Below are 15776 nucleotides of genomic sequence, written 5' to 3'. Positions count from 1 at the left end.
ACCCCATGGTTTTGGATGTGGAATAAAGCATCTTGTAGAACAGGCCAGCATGTAGGGTTTATTCACACTTTGAATGGCAGATGACTTTACTGTTTGTCTCTTGCTTGTATCCCTGTCAGAGCCCAAGCATAATTTCTCTGGGATTGATATCAACCTTTTTCCACAGGTCTCCTCCTAGGGATGGAGGATAATTTTGTTAAATCTGTGTTTTAACTAGAACTTATCTTATTTGTACACAGTGAAGGCTAGGCTGAGGGACAGTCATTGCAGCTTAATTGTTCAAGGAACCGACTTGTGGAACTTTCTGTGTTTCTTTCTCCACCCCTTTCTGCCACAGCAATGCCTCTTTTTTCAGACGGTGCAATATGTACAGGTCCTCAAAGAATAAAGAATTGTTAACTTGGCTAACAGAGCAGTTTCATGACACCCACCCACATGTTGTTTCTTTCCAGGAAAGTGAAAGGTGTAATTTGTACTGTGATTTCCTCCAGGAACTGATTTTTTTTCTTGTAAACAGTAGGGCTAAATCTTGTGTCTCACCTTTCTTCTTAATCCGCACTCACAGTAGGAGAGCTTATACTGAGCCTAGCCCAGTGTTGTCAATATTGACTGGCAGCAGCTCTCTGGGGTTTAGGGAAGGAGTCTCTCCTAGCCCTGCCTTGTAATGCCAGAGATTGAACCTGGGACCTTTTGAATGCAAAGTATGTGCTCTGCTAGGGATGAAAGAAGGCATCATTTTTCATCCCTCCCTGTATTTGTCACAAGCAACACTGTTTCTGTTCCACTCTGTTCCATCTTCTGCAAAAAAAAAAGCTACATTGTTTGTCTTGAATAATTTACATAATTTCCATAAGTAATTATGTAAATTATGTCATTACATCATTCCACCCTATTCATTTCAATGCAAAGGAAACACAACACACGTGTGTTTGGGGGCAGGGAGACGTAATCAATTATGTATTGTTTTGGGACTGTATAAAACAATGGGGAATACTGATTGCATTATTTGGACAAAGGGATAAAGGACAAATAAAGGAACAGCAGCAATTTCTGCTCCCATTTCCATTTTTAACAGAATTGTCTGTCATCCTTGAACACTTCCTCCCCCCACTCTCCCCCAAACATGCAACTGTGTACTACAGAACACATCTTTTTCTTCAATGGCAAGGCGTAGATATGAGTTCCTAACACTGGGGAAACACGACCCATAGTGAGGGATGAGGACAGCCATCTCCCCCATTCTCCCCCAAATTCTCATATATTAGATAGAACATCTAAACCACACAACAATGGTTGTGGAATCAGGACACACACACACACCCGCTGCTGCCGCCAAATTCTAATATTCCTGTTAGGTATCTGTTCACGCAGTGATAACCCCATTAAAATATGTTGCTCTTAGGAGATCAAACCATTATCTCATGCTGAGATGACTAGGCTATCAGGCAATAAATGATCACGATGACGATAAAACCATTATCTGAATCTACCATATATGTATTTCCCATCAAATAAATGTTATCTGTATCAAGCACAAAACCAGTTAGTTCTCCTAGGAAATTACACTTCCCTTATAAAATATACTTTAACCTAGTGGTCTCTCTCTCTCTCTCTCTCTCTTGCTCTCTCTGTGTTTATCTTCACATATCTGAATAATGAATTCAACAAGAATACTGAACTTGTGAGTTTTCTATGTGTGATAACCTTTTTTCTATGTGCCCAAAGTATATTATAAATGTAATACTCATTAATTAGCAGGTGTACCTCCACGTCTCCTCCCCCTCCCCCACAATCATCCTGCCACTGCCACCATTTGCCCACCCACCTGCTCACACCTTTTTGCCTCCTGCTTTGTCCTCCGCCACTGCCACTGCTTCCTACGATAGCAGGCACACCCTCCCAGAGGCACTTTGGTGCAACTCTTTTACGATCGCCTAAGTGCCTTCCAGAATCGTAAATAGGTTGCACTTTGGCTGGTGCATCCCACTACTCCTCTGCATCTATCCAGTCCATGACATCTGTTGCATGAAACCAGCTCCCTGTACACCAAACCAGTGTAGACATTGCTGAGACAGGAATGTAAACATGCTGGGAATAGGAGCTTGGGAGAACACATCTTTGTTTGAGTCTTTGTCCGTCATGTGATACCCAAAATCTTCCTGACACAGCACATGTGAAAGGCGGGTGTAAGTTGTCCACCACTCACTACCATAAAGCACCACGCTCAACGCACAAGCCTAGTAGATCTTCATCTTGGTGTTGACTGTTAGCATCACATTCTCCCATACCCTTTTAAAGAGGCAAGCCATTGCCATAGCTGCCTTGCCAATACACTTGTCCAGCTCAGTATCAATGGAAATGTTGCTGGTTATGGTGGAACTCAGGTGGATGAAATCATCTACCACCTCAAGCATGTGGTCACGCATGCTGATGTGTGGTGCGCTGACAGCATTCTGACCCAGGATGTTGGTCTTCTTCAGGCTGGTGTTACGGCCAAACTCCATGTAGCCTTGGGCAAAATGGCTGGTGAGTCTCTATAGAGCTTCCTTGGAGTGTGCTGTGAAGGCTGGGTCATCTGCAAACAACATCTCTTGGATAAGGACCCAACATACTTTTGGCTTGGCATGGAGATGTTCCAGGTTGAACAGATCCCTGTCACTCCTTGAATGGATGCACACAATGTCTTCAGTCAAGCTCAACACATAGGAGGGCAACAAAGAATATGTCAAAGAGTGTTGGAGCAAGAACACAGCTCCAACCCTGTTTCATACCACTCTTTATAGGGAAGGCATCCAAGGATGAGCCAACATCCTGGATGGTGCCTCACATATTGGTTCACCTTATGCTATGAAGAGTCTCAGACCGCCTAAACAAGGATAAAGTGACTCACCAAGTCACCTCTACAAAACTGCATAGACATGGAGTTCTGAAGGAATCTCGTTAAACTTCTGTGTTGTTCAAGTCAGTAGCTTAGGACAAATCATTATTAGATGAAAACACCAACAATTCTGAAAAAAATGCTCTTCTGATTGCCACCTCATTCATTTTAAAGCAGCAGCAGTATGGGACCCATAAGTGTGTTGTGGATTCACTTAGGAGGATGGATATAGCAGCTTGCTGGTTGCACATGTGTTCAATCATGGGTATGTCTCATTGTATTTTTTTCCCACCAAAAAGCAAACTACTAAACATTTGCATTTAAATTCTACATGCTTTCCCCTAAAGTAGGTATTTTGTATGCATTTTGCACACATTCCTCCCCCAACATATGCATTTTTTCTATTTATTTTTCCATAAAATACACATTTTGTGAGCATTTTTCTTAACCAGAGCAACATCACAAAATTCAGGGAAGTGTATAATGCGCTTGATATCTCCATTGTGCTAAGTCTGGAACTGGTGACTTAAGTTGGTTTGCTTTAAATTGATGTCCACACCAGTGAACTGCAGGCATTAAGAACACCCATGGGGCAGATCGGTGAGTGACCACTTTGCATGATGCTTAAGAGCACTGAAGGAGGAAACACACATTATTCACACAACATCTTTTGCCATTTACTTCTATTAGGAACATAGCAATTGCTATTTGTAGAGTCCTCTCATGTGCCCACATTCAAGACTGCCAATCGCTAATGATCAAGATGACTATACGCTCCCTCCAGGATCAGAATCAGCATGTTTCTGCATACCAGTTTCAGGACAGACAAGTGATTCTGCATATAGTGCATGGTTAAACAATGAGATGACCACCAACTTTGATGACCATAAAAGAGAATTGGACAAATCCATGGAGGATAAGGCTATTGATGGTTACTAACCATATCCACTGAAGGAGACAGCATGTTCCTGAATGCCAGTTGCTGGGAATCACAAATGGTGAGAGTGCTTATTTGCACTCAGGTCCTGCTTCCCATAGGTAACTGGTTACCCACTGTTATAACAGGATGCTGGACTAAACGGCCTTTGTTCCAATTCAGCAGTGTTTTCCTTGTGTTCTTACATTCCTATTTGCAGGGGAAGAGGGTGAATGTCTTTGTGCCCTGCTTGTGGGCTTTTTTTGGGGGGGGGGTCTGCCATTGTAGGAAATACGATGCTGGACTAGACAGGCTATTGGTCTGGTCTAGAAATGCTCTTCTTACGTTCTTCTGAACATTTGGCTGTGGGACACCACAGTACAAGCCCCTTCTGACTATGGTCTTCAGGAAGTCTTAGAGAGTTGTTGGGAAGCTAGATGATGATGTAAGAATTGCAGAGCCTTTAAGTTTGATGTATATATTGTTAGAAAATGTATCTTAGAGTGGTGGTGTAGCATAGTGTCTAAAAGCATAAGTCACCATCCAGAAAGCTGTTATTTATTGCATTTATCCATCACTTTATACAACAAAAATTCTCAAAGTGGTCTGACAAGATAAAATAAAACACATTAAAGCAATTGAAGGACATTGTAAAGAAATGAATGATACAAAGTACACCAAATATTCGTTCAGCGATTTCTTAATAAGGATAAGTCCTACCCCAACCCACTAAAAGATGAACACCTCACAGGAGACAAGTTTAATTAACCAAAGACCTGGCTAAACAAAAGACAGACAAGGATGGTGTCAGGTGTGTCTCTCTGGGGAGAGCATTCCATATCAGTTCTCATCTCAGTCACATACTCACTTGGTGATTCTAGACCAGTGGTGAGGAACATCTAGCTTTCCAGATGTTGTTGAACAGCACTTCACATCACCCTGTCTATGGGCAATGTTGGCTGGAGCTGGTGGGAGTAGCCATGTCTAGAGGGCCACAGGTTAGCCGCCTATGTTCTTGGTTCATTACCCTGTCTGCTCTATAGATATTCTACTGGCCCATATTACAGTACAGTTGAAAGGATCACTGAGATAATGTTTGTGAAGTAGTTTGAACACTGAAGTGCGATATAAATGCTACACTACTCAGTTTTGCAAAGTGTATAGCTTCATGAGAGCTTTGCACACTTGATGTTGCATAAAATCTAGTTTTATTCCTTTGAGGTGCCCCCCTCCTCATTGCTTAATTTTTTTCTCGTCTTTCAGGGGAGAGAGGTTAGGCTCTTGTTTTTCTTTTTTTCAAAAGGTTCCCACTGTGCTCAGAAGAGACACGAACCATTCTGGCTACTGCTGACTCGATATGCTATCACAAAGTCATCTGAGGTGAAATGCAGGATGAAATTATGGATTTATCTGCTCTCAAGATTTTTGTTTGACCTGAATACAGACTGGAAGTAAAACAACTTCCAAACAGTTGATTCTTTCGTTTAGTCAGGCTGCTGGTGAACATCCACTGACCCCGAACTCCTTCAAGGGGCATGGAAACGAACAGATATAAAAATACTCCAAACCTGCCCCAAACCATACCTTTACAGAGTCATTTCTATTGACTTCCACAAAACTTCAAATTGAACCCTTGGTTAACTTCTAATGTTTCATGTCTTGAATTTTTTTAATGGTGCTTAAGAGCAATCCAAACCCACTGTCACAAACAGAGCCCCATTGCTCATGCCTACCAGGGTGGAAGATACCAGAACAGTATTTTTGCTGTGCTAGCTCCAAGCTGGCATGGCAGAAGGGCTTCAGTTGAATACCTGGATGGTTTATCATTCATCTGATCCTTGGCTGACCCAGATTCTTCCCCAGCCCCTTAAACTCCCCATTTCAGTGGTATAAACTGGCTACCACCCACCCATAATTTAGGTCAGGACAACTGGGATCTCCATATTGGTAGAAAGCTTCACCACCACACTGGCAGATCCCAGTGTAACCATGCACAGTTGGGTATAGGGATGCCTTGGTCTCATCCAAACCCTCTCCAGTGTGGCAGCTCTGCTAATTTCTAAAACTAGATGCAGCAATGAGCTCTGAAGCAAACCAATGAAGCTCATCTCTGTCTTTGTTGGCATGTGTGGGTTTATTGTTGAGACTTGCAGATCACTCTAAAAAAGAGTTTGTCAGTTTTCCAACTGTTGATTCATAATTCTATGTCCACATCAATATTCTTTTAAAATAAAATAATAATAAATAATACTTTTTGCAATTATTTTGTTTTGCCAAATACATGTTTGTATGCATTTTATTCCCAAATGCATGTGTCCCAATCCATGTGTTACCCAGCATAGTTGAGCTGGATCATTGATCTCTCCCACCATGGGCCAAGTTTGACAGGTTGGTGGGGTTGGCCACTTGTCAGTCACCTGATGTGACAATGATGTCAGGCACCTTGATTTTGCAAACAACTGATCTTCAGCACTTGCACAGACTTGCACAAGCTGGAGGTTCCACATTACTCTTCAAGGAAATTAACTTAAAGATGCAGACTGAACAAAGTCCTTGAGCATTCCTACTTGGCACCAAGGCCTCTTACATCATTGGCTAGCTCAGTACTGTCTGCTCTCCTGCATCAGGCAATGGCCCATCTAGCCCAGCCCCATTTTCACAGTGGCCAACCAGATGCTTTTGAGAACCCTGTGAGGAGGACTTGAGTACAACAATTTTCTCTCTTCACTTGGAGTTCCCAGCAACTGGTATTCAAAAGCATACTTCCTCTGGCTGTGGTCTTCAAGTCTATTGCAGATGTATCTGGTCATTGGGACAAGCTTTAAATCCATCCCACATTCTTACAGCAATCGAGGGATGTATGTTTCATGTCTTTGATGCTTCAATAAAAGTTGGTTTGAGGAATCTATGTATGACTAATAAGGCAGCGATGCATTGTGCCTAATTATGTTCTTTAAAGTTATAAGTTGGTGCAATTAAAACAGAGAGAAATATTGACAGACATTTGTGACATAAATGCCATCTCCTTGAAAAGAGCTAGATATATATAAATTGTTGAATTATACCCTAAAGAATGGTGCTGGTGCTGGGGAAATCTCCAGGATGTCAATCAAGGCTTCCTTTTGATTTTTCTCTTGGATCAGAGAACTTTTCTCCCCCTTCAAAACACATTGAATCAGCTGGAGAATCATTTATAAAACATGAATACGTGCGAGATTTTGCCGACTTGAGTGCTTTTCACCATTATGAGCAAGAACAAATAAATAGCTTTGGAATCTTGATTAAAATGTAGCTGTGGAATTTTGAAGGAACTAGCAAAAAAAGAAGTGTTTGCAATTGCTTCAGCACTTTGAAGTATTGGGCTTACATGCAGGCAAAGTGTTTAAAACTTTAACAATGCTGAAGGGAAAGTGTACATATACTAGGCCAAACTAGACACAACTTCAGAGGATTATTGATGCCATTTTGACAATGCAAATACCAGCATCAATGGATGGATATTTCTCAGGACCGCAGGGTGCCAATGCAAGGGGGCTGTGACTCAAGTGGATCTAGGCAACTACTTCCTAGATTGGTGTCAGGATCTATTTTTAGGGTCTCCACAGCCTACACCATGAGACTCCAGGACCTTTGGGTACTCCTTCTCCTGAAGCAGTGACTCAGAGGTCATGGGAAAAATACATACAAATGATTTCCAAAGGGGTGGCCTGCTGGATGTGCTTCCACTTCTAAACACAACACGCAACAGAATATGGGAAATTGGAATTGTGGTATGAAACAAGAACCTTGCCTGGGGAAAGTCAGCCTCAGGAAATGTTTATTCCCATCTCCAGGACCAAGATGGTGGATGAACTTCAATGGAATCTTCCTTTTTAGAATCCAGGTTTTGCTTTGTGGCACATTTTGCTGATTTGTTATTCATTCAGCCAGAGATCTCCAGTTGGTCTAAGGCAGTGACATTAATAGCAGAAGATATTTCCACCAGATGCTGTTTTACTAGCCATTTAGAAATGATGAGATACATCATGCTAGTGTAGACTGCTTAAGTGGTGTTCTGGAATGTACCATAGTTTACTCCAGAAAGAAGGTGGGGTTCTTTTTCCTTTTCCTTTGGGCCTGGTTGTATATCAGTATAATAAACAACTGTCATGTATATTTAAAACTGCCATTCCAGGATTTTAATTATGTCATCTCCAAATAACTTCTCCTCAAAAGAAAGCTGTAGTGACAGCTTGTGGACTGAAGAAAATGAAACATGACGTGGCTCGTTTTCTTTTCCTCCTAGAGCTAAAATTTAATTTTCTTCTTCTTGACAAGAAAGTATTTTAATTAGAAATTATTTCTAAATGTGCTCTCATCCTTCCCCCCTCCATAACAATACAGAGAGGATTTAGATGGTTGCAGATGGTATGCAAGCATGCATCTAGCCACAAATGTTGTCTTTGCCTGTGCAATATTGCAGTAAAGCAGGATTCTGCAGATATGAAATAGATGTCTGAATAAAGAAAGGATCTTTAAAAGAATGAGAAAAGGGACCACTTTTGAAATCCAAGTTCTGCAGAACCTTGCAAAGAGAGGGGGGGGGTAAAGTTCAATGGTAGAAGACCTAATTTGTACACAAAAGACCACAGGTTCAATCATCAGGTATGGCTGGAAGAGATGCTTGTCTGAAATGCTGGAGATTGCTTCCAGTCATTGAGCCATCATCAGTCATATTGATCTAGAATCTAGATGGACCAACGGTCTGACATGGTATAAAACATCTTCTGATGTTCCTAAGGGTATGAAATTTGGAAGTACCTCCCTTGGGTCAACACTTGCTGCAGAATAGGGATGGATTTCAGACTGAATCTGGGGGATGCTACTTTTGAATGCTTCCTCCCACAAAAAAACCCCTCCAAGACCAATAACAAAACCCCACCCAGTCTGCAAATAGCATCATTTCCTGTCAGGGAGCATTGCACTGAAGTTGCCCCTGCCCTCCAGTTTAATTCAGGACAACAGTATTAGCACCCATGCTCCACGATAGGAAATGACAGTTCTGAACATACTTTGTTTCCAGTAAAGTATGAGGCCTGCAAGCAGGATTTTACTGCTTCTAACAAGCTAGTTATCCTCACCCCTTTCTAAAGGTGGGAAGCACAACAAAATAAGGAGAGTGTCAAAGGCCCAGCATCCTATTCTCATAGTGGCCAACCAGATGCCAAGTTGGTGCCTAAGTTTGGTAGCCGTAGTTTAACTATGCTGCTTGGGAAGAGTCACAGCTCAGTGGCAGAGCATATGCACTGCATTCAAAATGAACATAAGAACTTAGGAGGATCCCTGCTTCATCGGGCCAATAGCCCATCGAGCATCAAGTTTTCACAGTGACCAAGCAGGTGCCGGCAAATAGAACCCAAGTGTAGCAGTACTTGCTACACCTATGATTCCCAACAGCTGGTGCTCAGGGCCACACAGCCTTTGACAGTGGAGGTAGAAATTAGAATTTGTGGAGGTAGAATGTACCAGGTTCAATTAATTTACCGGACAGTGTAGTCAATATTAAAAGGTAAAGGTAAAGGACCCCTGACAGTTAAGTCCAGATGCAGGCAACTCTGGGGTTGTGGCACTCATAAGACCATTTCCTAATTTTCTATGCAAATATGATGTAGTTGTGTTATTTTTGCTTGGGATGGGGAGGTGTTGTGCCTGTTGAGTTATTTCAAAGAAGAAGCATTAAAAAGAGACAGCCTAGTGGCTGTTTTTAGAGAAATAGACATCTGAAACAAACACCCATTCATCTGAAACAAACATCCCCTAAGAAGCCTTCTAGACAAAGGTATAACTACCAGGGTGGTGGTGAGGGAGCAGCCCTAGATTTGCAGGACCCTTTGATTCAGAGGGATGCTCTCAACCTTCTGCATTTGACCTTTGTAGATGGAGGCCGGTTCTCATTGAGAAAATACTGGTTATAACTTTCCCAAAAAGAAATATCACCAATAGTTGCCTCATAATGAAACATTTCAGGCCTTTACAGCCTCCAGATGTTTTTTCTTGACCCCCCCCCCAGCCTATTGATGCCAGGTTTTTCCTTTGAGATGACCTTCAAAATATAAGAATCCCCTTGTCAAGATTTAATTCTCATCTGTACAAAGGAAGCTACTTTTCAGGAAGCACACTTCACCTTTCTGAATTCTTTGTATTAATATGTATGTTTAATTGTCTGTGAAGGATTTTGCTAAAATATTTTCTTTTTCTTTTTCTGTCAACAAAGGAGCAGCATCCTTCTAATTCAAAATGACATAACACAGGGAGCAGAGCGTGATTGTCTTATGGAGTGGTTGTCAGAAATTCTATAAGCACCTTAGTGCCGAAAGGGCAATTACATCTGAGTGGAAAGCTGTAGATTCAATTAAAGCCGGCTTTCAGCAAGGCAGTTACAAAGGAGGGAGAGCGTGTACAACTTAATTTAGGATGGGTCATAATTGTTTTAAAACAAAGTAAACATTTACAGCTTTCTAAATCAGCAGGATTCCCTTCTTCCCGATCTGTCAGACGAGGCCATCTGCCTCTCAGCCAGAAGCCACAGCAGTAGCAGAATGTTAAGCAGGATGTCCCAAACCTTTAAGGGGAAGCTTCCCTCACATGCAGTTGGAAACCTTGTCCTGTCCTCTTGCTCTTATCAATTAAAATATGGTAGTGACCAGATCAGGGATGGAGAATCTGCAGCCCTGCAGAGGTGGTTCGACTCCAACTCCCATGCTTACTGAGATTAAGGGGAGCTGGAGTCCAACAATGGCTGGAGGGCCAGAGGTTCTCCATCTATGGTCTATATAATATAACAGATGGCAACAATGTACTCTGCATGGTGTCTTAGTGTTCATGTACATGGACTATCCATGTGCACTATTTAGCAAAGGGTTATAGCTTGATTGTAAAGCATCTGCCTTGTACATGGAACACCCCAGCTTCAACCTCCAGGGTAAGGACCCTGCCTGAAACTCTCCAGAGTTGCTGCCAGTTGATGTAGACAATACTGTGCTGGTCTGACTCCGTATAAGACAGCCTCCTGTGTTTCCTATGTTTCATATAATATAAGGGAGGGAGGGCTGGTGTTTGGCAGCATGAAGCAGGTGCTCAGCATACATCGTACTGCCACTTTTGTACCCCCCACAATCACCCCACTCAATCGCGATTGGCCAAAAGAGGCCTGGGGTGATTGTGGTGCCACCCTGGAGTAAAGGGATCACTCCCCCCATGCCATGGAGGGGGGGAACTGTGTTGTGGGCCCGCCCACAACCAGGACCATCCTTTAAGATGATCCAGTATCTGCAACATCTAGCTAACATCTAGACCTATTTAAACACAATGGGATTTACATTTCATGGGGGGGGGGGGGTCATTAGCTTCCAGAGGACAGACAAAAGACTTCTGGGTGGTTGTTGTTGTTTTAATCTTTGTGGAAATATAGGGATGTGTGTAATATTATTTTTTTTCTGGCTGCTTAGTCCAGACACAAGAAGCCAGCATGAATGTAGAAATACAAATTTGGAATGTAGATGATGTTTGCCGAGAAGAGATAAGCTTGGTTGCTTCCATCTTCATAGCAATGCTGCCTGTCCCCCCTCCCTTCTTCTTCAAATCCTTTTCAGGACAGATAAATTAAATTTCTGGATATTATACTGCGGCAGATAAACCTAATGGATCCAATATTTACTGTAAATATTGCAGCACAGAGTGATGATAGAGGCAACTTTATAAATACTTGAGCCTTTTTACTATCAAATACCTCTGAAAAAAACTGACACTATCTGGAAAAGGTATCATGCAATGCATTATGAAAAGCATACTAGGGTATTTTGTATATCTATTTTATTAGCAAAGTGGCATTGGCACTAGGCCCCCTCCCTCCCTAAGTTACAACATATAGAGAGAGGAGGGAGAGGAAGGAGGGGAAGTCAGGCAAATATATTGAATCGCTTTACATGTAAATATGAATGCTATTCAAATATTGACAGAGTTGGGGATCTGATAGTAGCTTTGAAATGAACAAGGAGAAACAGCTGGCATTGAAGAAAGAGAAAGGGAAAAAATGTAGGTGTGTGTGAAGGGCAGTGACAAAAACATTAAGAGTTAATGGGGGGGAAATAAGAATGGCAATCCAAGTAACATGATTATGGGCACCATAAGAATTGTTTTTGAATTAACTTCACGGGGGAAGATGGCCCAAGAGTGGACTTCCAGGAAGCCTGTTTATTTAACATTTATCCTAATTTTTTTGTAGGGAGATTAGACCACTTTGGCTGTTTAATTCATTCTGATGTCTTTGTGGGGAGGCTAAGAATATGTTGCGTTAAGGCAAATGTTGCCCTGCACTGTCCATTATTGCATCTTTCTGTCACTTCCCTTATTGGAAAAATGTCTGATATTTGGGGGTGGGGGAGTGGGTTTGTTGCAGAAGTTCCCCTGATCAACTATAACAACAGAGCCTGAATTTGCTGGCAATGGAATCCCACCTGAAAGTGGGGACAGTCTAGAATCTCACATAGTGAATTCAGTTCTCCAACTCAGGCCTCTTTCAGCACATAGCTAAACACTGGAATTCTCACCCACAAGAGTTAGTGATGGCAACATTTCCCAGAGTTCACTGGGAAGAGGGATTGATGGCTAAACCATAAACTATGCACCCCAAGATTCTCTGGGGAAACCCTTGAGTGCTTGAAGTGTCTTAAATGTACGGTGAAGATGGGGCTTATGATATTAAGCTAGTAATAGGAGCAGGGCTCTGAATACAGCTAATTATATATATTTTCATGAGTTTAACTGAATAATGTTTTCTTATCTATTTGCAGTTTTATTTTAAGCTACTTGGAGAGTGCCATATGGTGGGAACAGCAGCGTTTAGATTTAAATAAATTCACTGGTATATCTCAAGGGGAGGGAGAGAGATCCCTGCAAGCAGAATCTTCCCAGCAATATCTGATGGTTTGTGCTCTTAATGATGTGTTGCCCATTTCCGTTCCACTTCTACCTTGTTCCAAAAAGCAGCAGAAGGCAAACCAAACATTAATTTGTCAATGTCAGGGAAGGGCAGGAATCCCACTTTGGACAACACTGAGTAGGGATGTCGGGGAATTCCAACAGGTGGATAAAATCAATACAGTGAATATGATTGGTATTCACTGTTGTTGCTTTCAGTCCGCAAACAATATCCAATCAATTATGCTTTCCCCTACCCCAATTTGCATTGAAGTGAATTGGGATAGAGTAAAGTAATGGCCACTTAACTTGCTTAGTGTTCATAATGAATTATGTTACTTGTGTAAGTTACATAATTTACAGTTACAGCAGACAGCGAGATGAATCGTGTGTGTTTTTAGGCAGAACTGCAGCAGAATGGAAACAGTGTTGTGTGTGTTGGACACAGGGCAGAATGGAAAATGCTTAGGATAGCTCAGTTGGTAGAACAGGGGTTCAAGCCCCACATTGGGCAAAAGACCCCTGCATTGAAGGGAGTTGGACTAGATGACCCCCCATTGTCCCTTCCCGTGCTACAGTTCTATGATTCTATGATGCTGGATGCTGATTGACTATAACTTATGGGATTTCCCAGCATCCAGTGTTGACCACAAGGGGTGGGAAACTACTCAGTCTGGTATGCTGAGGGTGGCTGCACATATACCCACCATGCCAAGCCACAAAAACCATTCCTGATGAATTGGGGAAATGGGAATACTAATAGGATTGCCTGTTACATGACATTTACGGGTCACAGCTTTAACACATTTGAAGAAAAGTAAAGAGAAACCATTGACAACAGATTAATATGAGGAGTAAATGCTGAACAGTGTGTTCATTTTGATTTCAACAAAAAGATGCAATTTGTCAAGTTTTATAGTTAAATAATCCCATCCATTTAGTTCAGCGTGTCCCAGATGTTCAGATAAAACCACATTATTTTAAGAATGGTGCTGTCATAGCAAACCTTTCTCTGTAAAGCTTTTCTGCATACTTTATTTATCTGCCTTTTCTTCTGCCTTAAAAAAAATACATTCATTATCTCCTACAGGCTGTGGGGTTGTGGAACGCAAACAGCAAAACAAATGGCCAGGAAAAAGAAAAAGAAACAGAAAAATTCAGGGGGGGAATGGGAAGGAAAGAAAGTGTTGGCAACATGTTTTTGTGTGTGTTTTCTATTTTGTGACTTGTGCAACTTTTCCGCTTCATGGTAGAAAATTGCTTTACAAATTGCTCCGGGCAGTAAACTCAAGAAACATGTTTCCAAATTTGTTCCCCAGTCTAATACTCTCCCCACATCTCCTCACTTTGAAGGGGCTTTAACAAGTAGTTTAAATGTTGCCATCCCCCCCTTGCTTAGAAATTCATGGGAAAGAGCTGGAATGGGGGGGGGGGAGAGTTTTTTCTGTATTTTATTTTGTTTGCTTATTTTTTATATAAAAAAAATCACACCATACCAAGCATGTATAATATCACAAGTAATTTCTTTAGGGGTTTAGTCTATTCCCTCTCAGATCCCAAACCCCTTGAATAAATTCAGAATCTGGATACAGCTCTAAGAAGGAGCGTCATTTTCCTTTGGGGGCTACCCCCCTTGCAGAGCAATAGCCCCAAGGTTGACCTAATTTGCTGCTTCTGGACATGTTAAAAGAGAGAAAAAGAAGTCCTTCCAGGTTGCTAGGCAACAGCCTGAAGAATCTCTCCAACCAAGACCAGGTGGAAACCTGCATCCCATGGTTGTTTGCCAACCATAAATGACCTCTTTAAAACAAAACAAAAACTTAAATTATGAATGTCTTGGGGCACCAGAACAGCAAGCGGAAGTTAAGCCTCTTGGGGGAGTAATATTCAGTGGGTATGATAGTGAAATGGTAGCTCTGCCTCTAATTACCAGTTTCCAGGACACATATAGGGTTCATTCATTTGCTTGTGGGGGTTCCTGAATGGAAGAACAGAGCTCCCCTTGTCTCCATAACTTCCAGATAGTCAAATTCCAATCAATCTGGATCACAATTCTTCAATACGCCTTCCATCTTTATCATCACCTTTATTAACAAATTTATATACTGCTTAATTCCGTAACAGGCTTCAAAGCAGTTTGCAAGTATAAAAAACACACAAATTAAAATAGGCAATAAAATGACACAAGAATTAAAACAGGGGAGTTGGGTCATAAGGTCAATGGAATGCCTGTGTAATCTTCAAAAGCCAGACAAATACCCTTATACAGAGGCAGCTCATATTTCAGCATGGAATGCATTCCATAACACTGGCATTACCAGTGCGAAAGCCCACCTCTGCAGCACACAAGCTGGTAATCATTAGGCTGTGGCAAGATGAACTGGCTTCCATTTGTATGTGGTTGTGGCCACAGCTGAACCTAGAAGACTCAAGAGGAGGGGAAAGGCTAACCTGGATGAATAAAGTCCAGTTGTTTAATTTGGGTCAGAACAAAGGAAGGGCCATGAGAACTTGCTGTCCATAGGAACAAAGGAAACTGCCATCAACACAGGGACATTTCACTGCAACATGCAAGAGCTGGTTCCACATTTGCAAGTCCTGGCTTCTGTTCTCCTTTAGCTGCAGTTGCACCCTCGAAAGAGGAGAACCCATCTGTCATCTGTATGACAACGTGTTTGGAAGATATCTCAGCATTTTTCAACCGAGGAGTCTTCAGATTAATTTATAGAATGTGGGAGTCAGCCCATTTTTTAATAGATTCCTCTTAAATCACAGTAAAAACCCATTTACAGTACATCAGCCCTTTGATCTGTGGAGTGATAGGCTATTGTGAATTGACAGGGATGTTCCTTCTTCCAAGGTGTTTGAGTGAAGAATTCACACCCGCATTTGCTGGTTTCTGCATATTCCACAATATGAATCTATTGGGGAGGTTAGCAGTATTGCTGAACCTGACAAGGATCTTCTATTGGAAATCATACTGAATATTAGCTGATGTTGTTGTGATGGACAGGTTCATGGAGA

At 41.8% G+C, this 15776-nt stretch overlaps 1 protein-coding gene across 2 annotated transcripts in view; it reads left to right on the top strand.

Annotated features, from left to right (window-relative positions):
- CDH13 (cadherin 13) overlaps nt 1–15776 on the top strand; it is a 671873-nt gene that overhangs the window by 502679 nt on the left and 153418 nt on the right. The window lies entirely within an intron of this gene.

This window comes from Podarcis tiliguerta (genome assembly GCF_965153285.1).
Source record: "Podarcis tiliguerta genome assembly, chromosome: 8".
Taxonomy (NCBI): domain Eukaryota; kingdom Metazoa; phylum Chordata; class Lepidosauria; order Squamata; family Lacertidae; genus Podarcis; species Podarcis tiliguerta.
The sequence above is the reverse complement of the archived record's forward strand: the minus strand, read 5'-3'. Positions and strand labels throughout refer to the sequence as shown.